The following is a 12,423-nucleotide window of genomic DNA, read 5'->3' as shown; positions in this document are numbered from 1 at the left end:
CCTCAATTGCCATTGTAGTTATATTTCAGTAAAATGAGACAATTTTGGTGTATTCTTACATTAAATTTGAATTATGAAGGGACTCGGGAAGATTTGAAGTGAAAAAAACCTTTGAAATCGTCTGGTTTCTTTTGTTAGGAATGCTTGCGTTTGTGTGACATGTTTCCTACGAATCGGGATCATAACTTTTGTTATCATTTTTGGATATTTTTGACGTTTTTAAGGCGTAAGAGAAACAGAATCTAAACTCAAAGCTTGTTGATTATGAATTTCTCACATCTCGTGAAATAAATTTTATAGTTTGAATACCTCGGCAAGCATCGCGACCAAAACTATAAAATCTATATTACTCCATGTGAGAAATTCCATAATCAACTCGTTATCGTTATAGATATAGAATCTATATTTCTTTATATTATTTGAATGTAGTAATATCAATTTTTTAAGCAAACAGCTGTTCGTCAAAAATAAAGAGTAAGAATTCCAAAATGTCAAACGAGGAAATCTAAGGACAAAATAAATGTGAGACAATTATAAAAAATGAAAAAGCAATATACAAGAATCGGGGTAAAGTTTCTGCTTGTAGTTAGTTGTGTACATCAAATGGCATGTCTGATGGATGATACGACTTAACCTTCCGACATCATAACATAATCCATACCTCATTTGTTTAAGCGACTAAGCACTTCCTAAATGTAGAGGTAAATGTAGAGATAAAACGTCCATTTTATCAAATGCTATTTGATCGACAGCTATTTTATCAAATACCTGTCCTTTTCCGTTGTTTAAGTCGGTGGAAAAAATAAATTACCAAATGATACTGATAATCACTTTTGTACTTATCAAAAGCACATCCACCATAAAACTATTGTAGGTATGAATGTGGTTCAGAGTCAGGAATAACCGATTTACAATTTTATGTATTCAACTAATTTTGAAAATGGAATACGAAAATGTGTATTTATTATCATCACCGAATAATGCAAATGGATGCTTTTTGTTTTAACAGTATGTCGGTAGAAACATTGAAGATTTGTACATGTGTTATCTACATGTATTACTCAGAAAGTGTTATTTTGAAATTGTATGTTAAACTTTATACTTAACTTTTTATATCTGACGTGGTCAAAATTCCGTCTGTTCAAACGGGTTAAATCTGAATCTCTTCACGATGAGAACCGGACATTTATACATATTTAATTTTCAAACAAGTGAAGGATTAGAAACTATTTACATCAGTAATATTCTTCATCGTAAAGAGGTAGTTTCCAAAATTCCACCATATTTCAAAAATCAATCTGATCCTTTTGTCTCTTACAGCTACTAAGACAATAGATAATAGTAAAATTTTCAACCATAAAAAGACATTGCATAATCTAAGCATTGAGGAATACTTAAAGTCCCCTCTGACTTTTGACTGCTTCTGCTCTCTTTGCATCTTAAAAGGTTGCCTACCAAAGGCTATTTAGATATCAGTCTTTGGTTGAAAAATACTTAGTTTTTTGTTTAAATAATGAGTAATGTTTGTTTTTTGTGTTGATGTGACCGCTGATTTAACGATTGTGACAATAACATGCAAATGCGTTTTAATCATCACTGGTATTTTCACGCTGCAATGGGAGAGGAAGGTTGAGCACGCTGTAAAATCTAGATTTAACCCACCATTTTGTTTGAAATGCCTGAACCATGTCAGGACCATTGCGGTACCAGCTGCTCCGTTGGTTGGTGTAATATCTATTTTGCCAGATTAAGTTTGGACTTGACATGACTATAAATCTGATTAGTGTTCGGTAATTTTGTTGTTATCCTTACCTGACAGAATGTTAATGTTAGCCCCGTCTAAAAGAAGTATTCAGCTTTCTTGTCAATGCCCGTAGGACTCAGCTCAATACGACTATCCTCGATTCAATAAGACTGTATCTGGTCAGATAACAGGACGAATTAAAAAAAAAAACATTTTATAAAAACAACGGGGTTAATTGATATTTCCTTTCTAAATTGCTCTCTCTAAGGAGCTTCATGCTTCATAGTTTTTTTGTTTTTTGTTTGTTTATTTTCTTGTTAAATAATCGACATCTTTATATTTTGCTACATTATAAAGCAATAAGGTTGATTACTACCACCCCCACATTAAATAGTTTTACAGTATTTGTCAGCAATGAATAAAGTTACTTGAAAAGCATTTTCATGGCACTCTGGCAACTACATTTGTACGCATACTGCCTTACATTTATACAAAGAATTTACCGCACTACGATAAGATATTGTACTGAAAATATTTCATTTATCTATTCATTCATTCATTCATTCATTCATTCATTCATTCATTTATACATTTATTAAGAGTTTGAGTTGCTCATTTACATTTGTTTCCTTGTACGTGTTTTGTTTTTGTTATTTGATGCTGTTTGTTGTCTTTTTTCTCTCTCTATCTCTTGAATGCATTTTTTTGTGTCCGCTAGAAATTTTGTTCTCTTGATTATCCGTTTAGTAACTGCTAGCGGGGATATATCATTTTGTCTATATGATGTATTTTAAGGTATATTCCAAGTGAAGTATATTATTTTGTATTTAGATGATATGCAGCTCCATTTGTTGTGTTTCAACATATCCGTTCTTTTGTCTATTTTTGTCAATGAGTTCTAGAGTAATCAAGGGAACCAAGATTCTACTGGTAATCAAAAGAATGTAATCCAGGGACAAAGACCAGACATGAAAAACAGACATATACAACAAAGTTCATAAAGTAATTAAAATAATACATACAAAGTAACAAAAGCAAATGAGCAACTCCGATTCCACTAAAAACCGTGAGCATGGACCAGGTGCACCGGTAGGGTAAGCGTTCTTGCATTTGACATTCGTCATCCTTCATCGAAGAGAAATTCCAACTTTTATCTGTTGTTTTCCGTACAGCGAACACCTCTTGATTCTTGGACAACTTCTCTTTTTGACGGTGGTTTTTTTAACCTCAATACGTGCCCGTTAATACCTTCAATAATTAAGCTACACCTAACTTCTTCATTCTCTTCTTCTTTCTCAAGCATTTTCTTTTCTTCTTTTTCTATGCCTAATTACCATCAGATTATCTACCATCAGACATTTCCCATCCATGGCCATTTTATTTTGTGCTTAGACAATTTCCGTAATAATACCATATCACGAAACATGTTCACTAGCATTTTTAATTCTTAATCATTGCCTTTCCTTTTACCCAATCTATTTTTGTTATATTTTACATCTGTTCGCCATATTCACATCAAGAGGTACGTCTGACAAAATTATTTCTTATTTCTTGCAACCTACCAGTAGAAAAGATGTCAGTAAAACGGACAGAAAAGCAAAGATAATTATAAACTAAATGCTCTAAATTGCTTGAATAGCTCATGCGACTGAAGTAGCCACATTTTATGTCGGCCAAGCTATTTCTTGGAGCAAATTCCTAATATTCATACTTAAGGAACAATCATACTAAATTTTCACAGGAGATCTACATACAAAGTAACAAAAGTAAATGAGCAACTCGGACTCCACTAAAAACTGGGAGTATGGACCAGGTGCACCGGTAGGGTAAGCGTCCTCTACTTTTCTAGAAACACCCACCGAGTTGCTCAAAAACAGGGAAAGACGAAGAAAACCATGTCACAGAGTCCCCATTGACTAAAACAGTAGATGACGAAGAAAACCATATCACAGAGTCAATCTATTTAAAGCATAGAAAGAGGAAAGAGGAAAAAAATATATCGCATCAAAACTACCAGTATTAAAAATATTAAGTCTCTACAACTACAGTGGACATGGTTAGGAGTAGTAACATCATGTACTGTTTGGGGTAAGAAAAAAATCAAGTATTCATGCAACTATAAGCTTGAAACAATGGGTTGCATAATGCAGTATTTACAGATGCAGATGCGATCACTTCTAACCTCTCTTAAATTCTGTCAGAATCTTCAAGGATTTTTGTTCTACGACAGCAGATAGAACAGAAATCCTGACAGATCCTGACAGGGTCTGACAGAGGCTGAACTGGGTCAGGACACATTTTGCTCTATTCATTGACAGATCCTGACAGAAACTTTCCTGGGTCGTGACAAAGGAAATACGAAAAGCTGTTCTAAACAGTCATATCCCTGAACAGTTCCTGACACTAAATCTTTCTATTCTGTGTGACGTAATTTAGAACAAGAAGTCCGCGATTAATATATAAAACTGTGTGACTAATGTAAAAAACCTAATCCGATTAGGAAATATATATTGATTTCAAAATTTACAAATATATATAGAGAGCTCGTCATGATCATCATCCCACTATCGTTGTACGTTTATCTTCAAATTTTCGTCCAGTCACTCATCGTTCAAAAATCATCATTGTTCACATGTATAATTTGCTTACATTCTGTCATACACATGTGATATCAATTAAATTAAATTATTTAATTATAAAATCAAAGGTATTTGTTTCCGTTTTAATTGTAAAAGTGGTAACCGATAACTTTCAGATGTATGGTAATTCTCACGAAGTTCAAGATTGACAGAGACTTTTTGAGTGAAAGCTACTTTTAACGAAATAAGGTTCACAAATCATTCTAAAAAATTTTAAAATTGACAATTTTAGTAGTAAAGGGTGACTAAAACCTAAATATTTCGGTAAAAAATTCTCCAAAATGCCACTTTTAGCAACGAATATGAGTGTGAACACTTCCAATTTACCTACATGGTTTTATATGTGGAAAATGTAGAAATCATTATGTTAGTTTCATATCAATGACCGTGACACCTCTATTTAAGTAAAAATTCAAAAAATTCTGCAAATTGTATGATTGCGAGCAGTTTTAATTTTCATAATGTTCTAAAACTGTTTACTAAAATGCTTATGTTGTTCAATATAACTATCATGTGGGTGTCTTTGACACATATATTTCTGACAAATTCTTCAAAAATGTCATATTCAAGCATATAGCATATGTATGAGTGTCTACACTTTTAATTTCGATGAGCGTATAAAATTAATGACTAAAATGCTTATTTTTTCAATATAATTATTATGTGGTGGCTGCGATACATTAGTTTGAGTCAAAATTCTTTATAAATGTCATATTTTTGCAAAATGTATGAGTGTGAGCACTTTCAATTTCCAAGAGAGTCTAAAATTTATGACTTAAATGCTAATTTTTTTCAATATAACTATCATATAGTGCTGTGACATATTATTTGAGTCAAAATTCTTCAAAAATGTCATATTCTTGCAAAATGTATGAGTGCGAGCATTTTTTATTTCCAACAGGGTCTACAATTAATGACAAAAATGCTAATTTTTTCAATACAATTATCATGTGGTGGCTGCGACACATTAGTTTGAATCAAAGTTTTTTATAAATGTCATATTCTTGCAAAATGTATGAGTGTGAGAACTTTTGATTTCCATGAGATTCTAAAATTATTTACTAAAATGCTATTTTTTTGTAATATAACTACCATGTGAGTGATATTTCAGTCAACATTTTTCAAAAAGGTATATATACACAAGTCAAAATTCTTTAAAAATGTCATATTCTTTCAAAATGTATGTGTGTGAGCACTTTTGATTTCCATGAGATTCTAAAATTATTTACTAAAATGCTATTTTTTTGTAATATAACTACCATGTGAGTGATATTTCAGTCAAAATTCTTCAAAAAGGTATATATACACAAGTCAAAATTCTTTAAAAATGTCATATTCTTTCAAAATGTATGAGTGTGAGCACTTTTGATTTCCATGAGATTCTAAAATTATTTACTAAAATGCTATTTTTTTTGTAATATAACTACCATGTGAGTGATATTTCAGTCAAAATTCTTCAAAAAGGTATATATACACAAGTCAAAATTCTTTACAAATGTCATATTCTTTCAATGTGTTTGAGTGTGAACACTTTAAAGTTCAATAAAGGCTTAAAATTTCTGTATAAACTGTTTAAAATTGTATAGGTATTCTGTATCATACCGGTGTCTAGATCTGCAACCAAAAGAATTCAGTCCAATATCTTTAAAGTCAGGGGCGTAGCATGTACGGCAGGCAATAATTAGTGTTGATACTGCATGCCATACATAAAAGTCGGGTAAAAAAAAAATCAAGTTTAAACATAGCAAGGCTTCTTTCCAGTCGCATGAATCGGGATTCGGGAGCTACGCCTTTTTTTGGAATCACGTACATGTACTGTATGTAATTCAGTCAGAGAAGTATTCTCGAGCTAATGATTGTCATGATCTGTCAGGAACTCTTCTAATCCAGATATCTGTTTTACTAGAACAGTTCCTGACAGGAGGGTGTCAGGAGCCATGACAGATTATGACAGAGGTTGTCCAGAGTCCTGAGAGACCCTGACAGGGTGTGTCGCGGGTCAGAATAGTTTCTGACAGTTTAGAACTGTTCTATGACAGAGAATCATGACCAGATCGAAGAGAGGTTAGAAGCGATCGCAACTGTATTTCTAAAAGATGTTTTAGTTTGTCAAAATAATAAAACAATTAAGTAGATAGAAATATAATACAGTTATGGAAACGTTCACCGTGTAGTTTTTTTAATGTTTAAATGATCTGAGATACAGCACAATTTCTTTATTAGTCAAGTTAAAGTCGTGTACACAGTATGATACAAAAATAAATATAAATGTTACCAACTATCAAATTATGATGACCTTCATGAAAGAAAGAGTATTGTCGAGCACAGAATGATGCAAAATAATGGCACTCAATTATTCATTGTCTGCATGGTAAAATAAATTTATGTGATAGACACAGTTTTATGCCAAACAGAGGTATATGCTGAACGCATCTACATAATGAAAGTGGAAAGCTTGAAAACTCAAAAGGAATTATGAAATGGAAACTTTTTTCAACTTTAAAAAGTTAAGGAGTTATAAACTGACAAGGTTATTGGTAGGCAATACTGCCTCATTCATGACATTTTATTTATCATATTTCCATTAAAATAATTATTTCTAAAAGAATCTCTGTATGCAATAGATGTCATATCAAACATCTTCCCACCTAATGAAAGATATATTCCTCAATGTACGCGTTTAAAATATTTGATTTCAAATCATTTACATCAATTTCTGGAGGCTGACAATTTTGTTCTAGAAGTTGAACCCTTGCTTGTGGTTGTTTCCCTTTTACATCAGTATCACTTTGAAGCCTGAATATCAGGAGTCATTCAAACATTCTAGTGGCCTTTCTTTTTCATATTACCTCCCTTATCTCATGTCTATCACATTAAGTGAAGACGTGTTTCGAAAAATGATTTTGTCTAAATTTTAATCGATTTTTTTCTCGTGTAATTTTCTTAAGATTATGAACCTTATTTCAACATGCCTATAACTTTTTGAAATTATTAGTGATAATGTTTTTACATTTAACGCATGAGTTCAATTTTGAACGACGTTTTGTCACATTTACGTACGTTTGTAATATTTGTTTGAATGCATTCCATTACAGATTTTATAAACTGATCAGAAAAATATGCAAATTTCATCAACATCCTTATTTTCAAGAAGCAAAGTATACCAATCCATAAAATCGATTTTATTCACAAATTATCTCTATATAATCTATCATAGATCCATGTCTCCATATCAAAAGTACACGTGAGCTTTTTAAGAAATTTAATGAATGTATTGCAAGTCATCAAGGCGACATTTAGTACGTCCCAGATAATCCCTTATTATAGTAGGGTTAAGAAGAGTGTTACTTTGATCTGTAATCTCGTTGATTTTGTAATTATATTTCTCAAATGGAAAAGATTCAACATATCGATAAATTTGGACCAGAATTTTGTTCAACATTTCCTATAATAAGCATGAAGTAAAATACCAACACCAAAGTTAAAAAAATATTGTCAAATTCAAATGCAGATCCTCGAGGGGCGGTAAGTGCCAAGACATTCATATTGCATTGAAGGTTTACTGCAAGACTTCAAGTATTTCATAGAAGGAAAAATGTTTTGTCTTTTAGCGATTCTCAATGTTTGATATGCATACAATTGAATAGACCAATGAATAAAAAGACGTATAATAAGTTCCATTTCCTTCGAGCTGCCAACTGTCCACTGAAACACTGATCCACCAAAGAGTATAAATATGTGAAATAAATTCAAATCCTATTGGTGATTATAAGAATAAAGTCTAACGATAACAACTAGACAGGAAAAATAGACACATAAAAAAAAACAAAAACAAAAACAAAACAGCAAAAAAAAAAAAACCAACAACAAAAAACAACAAAAACAAAACAAAACAAAAACCTCTATGTACAAAGAAACTAAGTCAATAATCAACTCAGACTCCACTAAAAACTTTAGGTCAAGTGTCCCTTGCTTATTTAGAAACAAACACTGGGTTGTTATTAAACTGTCACGTCTAAGGTAGAGAAAAGAGGAAAGTGGAAAGGAAAACTATAGCACAGTGAACAAGCTTGTTCTCATGAATCTGAACATGATTAATGTAACGGTTCACAGCTTATAGCAGATTATCCCGAGAATCGCTAATTTGAATTAATTGAAAAAATGATATACTCACGCAAAAACGCTCCGAATGAGTAAAATGGTACCGTCAAAGAAGCGCTATTAAAATGAATAACAAACACAAATACACAGAAATAACGTGAATCTTTGACGATCTACACACACAATGTATCGAACGGAATGAAATAGATCACATAAAAAAGGGAAGATAAGGAAAACAAGACGTCACACAAAACATCTATGAACTGAAATTAAAAAAAATGACACTAACATCACATGCAAAGATGTCATATCTAAAATACAACAATACCAATCATATAGACATTGAAATTTTGCACACGTGCTCCAAGGAGTAACCGCTCATTAGCAGCATTAAATACATAGAAAGATCTAAATCCCAGAGTAAATTGTACATAAGGAGTACTTAAAACCAATACTATAGGAAGCCAAAACCAAACCAAGACGTTCAATGTGCAATTCATACAAGGAATGAAACCTAAACGTTTTGAAGAATTTTACAATTTGTAATGTGGACAAGCTGATTTTTCATTAGGTTAATAATTATATTTTCCATTATATTTTAACCAGTAACAGTCAGTGAGCAGATTTTAGGCACAATGCAAAGTAAATGCAAAATGCAATGAAGCGTATAGTAACTCAGACCACTGTAGAGAACAGATCAAATTTAAAGAAATGTCTTCTGAATCTGAACTAAAAGTAATTTCATATTCATATTTTCTTTGGGTCATTAATTGCTATCGAACCCCACTTGGTCACAGTAAAGCTGCAAATTTTGATAAATAATACATGATATATATTGTAATTCGCTGTCTGACTACTAGGTTGGTGAAATACCCGATGACCTTTGGTCCACCAACCATGACATCGACACAGTGGTTTTGAAATACAAAAAAAATATCAATTATATAATCTATTCTTTTTGCACATTTTTTTTTGTTAAATTGAACATATATTTGAATTGAATATATATTAAAGTAAACTACGAGTGTTCCAAAGAACTTAAGATAAAGGATACTACAGACACTGTAAGGTCAGTCTCATATCTTGACATACACTTAGAAATCGATGGTAAAGGAAAACTATTGACCAAACTTTACGACAAACGTGATGACTTTTCATTAAGAATTGTCAACTTTCCTTTCATCTGTAGCAACATTCCTTCAGCATCTGCATATAGAGTGCTCGTATCACAACTCATACGTTATGCCAGGGCTGCCGAAACTACGCAACTTTTTTGTATCGCGCTAGAATTCAAACAAGTGGGCTTCTGGAACAGAATGGTCGTCATCATGAACAGGATCGTTTCGGTGTATCCATCTGCGCCATGAAAACTGATTTGTTCAACGTGTCATAGTTTTCCTTTCCTCTTTCGTCTACCACGAAATTGACTTTTATGAGCAACTCTAGAAAAGCAGAGGACGCTTACCCTGCCGATGCACCTGGTCCATGCTCTCAGTGTTTAGTGGAGTCCGAGTTGCTCTTTTGCTTTTGTTACTTTGTATGTATGATTTTAGTTACTTTATGGGATATGGTTTTGATATGGGTGTAGTTGTGTTTAATTGTGTAATATTTTTCCATAGATTTAAAGGGTAGGGTTGTGATCAAACTAAAACACCTTAACCACGCCGCATTTTTTGATCCTGTCCAAAATCAGGAATGTCAGAATTACGTATATCTTGTTTCGTTTTCAACCTTAGATTTATTTATATTACTTGAGTATATAGGAGCAACTCGTGACTGGAACCTGTGTATAATGATGTTCTGGGGCAGCTGCAGACTACCCTGTGGTGTGAGGGTTCGCTCGTCGTTTATTAAATATCTATGGGTGGCCTTGGATTGACAGTTTCATCCCGGAGAGGTTGTTGTCTCTGACATATTTCCCATGCCTATTCTCAATAAGAATAACACATGTAATTTATTGAGGCTTGTAAAAATATGAATATCTTTATATCTAAATAGTACTTATTGTGACTCCCTACAAATAATTTACATTCGGGTGTCTCAAATAGAAACATAAGTTTTTTTTTTACAATGTCCTAGATCTGCTAATTGAAGACTAATATATATATATATATATAACGTCTCAGAATGTGACAAGTCTATTCGCTACACTGCTCCATCGGATCAAATTGATACAGGGGAAGATAACGTAAACTTATAGAAGGGTCTGAAAAATTCCCAACGATGTTAGACAGTTCTAACATCGTTGGGAATCTTTCAGACCCTTCTATACGTATTTATATGTGACGACTCTATTCACTACACTGCTCCATCGGATCAAATTGATACAGGGAAGATATGTAAACTTATAGAAAGGTCTGAAAAATTCCCAACAATGTTAGAACTGTCATATTTGCGAAGCAAATTTTTGGTCGTTCCCTCCGCAGGACTCGAACTCGCACCGCTGTGACATCTATGGCAACACCGCATGCACTAAGTACAGCGCCCTAGACCACTCGGCCAGCTATATATATACGTATATAAAACACTGGAACACTTGAATAAAATATGCAAATAACAGTCTCCATACTAAATGGTTGTAAAACGGCAAGTGTTGAAATAAAAATTATTTATGATGCGTGAATAAATATATCTGTAAGACTTCCTTAGTGATAGGCTAATTTTGTTTGTGCGTTGGCATGAGAAACTTACCATGACATAATTTTTGTTTGCCAGTGAATGTACCTAAAAGTATACAGGATTCTCGACTCACCGTTTATACTTATAATGTAAGTGTCAATTTTTATTCAAGTTTAGAACTATAATACTACTAAACACAAACTGTGCGTCTGAAATTTATGCATAAAAAATCCTGTGAAAAAACACAATCCCGTCAATGTTACAAAGCTTTTAAACATGTTAAATTACCTATTTAATCTAGAATTAATGGTATCCATCAGCCTCGGTGCCCAACATCGAAGTTTTCCAAAGATAATTATACTTTTTTTATTGTATTTGATTTTTGTACGTACCTTATTCAAAAAAAAAGATGCTCTAATATGACATGTTTTTTTTACATTTTCAAGTGTATTGGATATCAGAAAAAATAATACCGAAGCGTCAGCATTGTGCTTATCTAAATACACCAAGATTCCAAAACATGGAATAAACGGAAAGATAGAAAACAAATACAATTTGCATACACAATAAAGCGAACCAAATAAAACATATAGCATGTAAAAACTTAAGAAACATGTAGGAAAAAGAAGACGTTACACAAAAAAAAAAACTAAAACACAAGCAATATTAACTACCACAAAAACGGGGATGATATTTGGTGCTCCGGAAAAGAAAGCATGTCGTGCTCCGCCGGTGGCACCTGTCATATTGAGTATAATTCGGTAAGAGTCTAGAAGCAATAATGCAGGTCCTCGACACAAGTCATAAAAGTATCTGTAAAAAGATCATACTTGATCGTGAAATATAATAAAGAATAAAGAATTGAACAAGTCATTATACATTATTATTTTCTATGGTGATGTCCTCACACTAATGCAAAGTTTTTTATTAATAGAGCCCCTTGCGGGTCCGGGTGTCAAAAGAATAGGCCCACAGCAGCGCTAAACTTTTAGTGAAAGGCGACTAAATAGTGCTCAGAACCCAGGCCTGGGGATAAGGTGCTCTGCCCATAGAGCTACTTGGTTGTGTCCCCAGGTGGTGGAATGAGGTACCCCTTGCTTGTTACTTGCCTGGGTCGTCAGGCCATAATACGGAAATCCTGACCCCAAACCATAGTGGTGCACCGTGTTGGGAAAGTTTCTCGCACGTTAAAGAACCCTGCAGTGATATTCTCTCGGAGAAGGAACCTTCTCGTCCCGCCAAAAGAGGCAAAATTACCTGACCCTACTCACCTCTCCTTATTCCAATTGGCAATCAAATTTGTCGACCCCATTATCCTTG

General features: G+C 33.2%; 1 protein-coding gene across 1 annotated transcript in view; it reads left to right on the top strand.

The window, feature by feature from the left end:
• Positions 1–443: 443 nt before the first annotated feature.
• LOC148615336 (kyphoscoliosis peptidase-like) overlaps positions 444–12,423 on the top strand; it is a 56,738-nt gene continuing 44,758 nt past the window's right edge. The window contains exon 1 of the mRNA XM_088590239.1: positions 444–522. The gene's annotated coding sequence lies outside the window, so the exon portion shown is untranslated. The remainder of the gene's footprint in view (positions 523–12,423) is intronic.

This window comes from Perna viridis, chromosome 6 (assembly GCF_037379345.1).
Source record: "Perna viridis isolate PV_CMFRI_1.1 ecotype Kerala chromosome 6, ASM3737934v1, whole genome shotgun sequence".
In the NCBI taxonomy this organism is placed as follows: Eukaryota; Metazoa; Mollusca; class Bivalvia; order Mytilida; family Mytilidae; genus Perna; species Perna viridis.
This window is presented reverse-complemented; position numbering and strand designations above follow the sequence as displayed.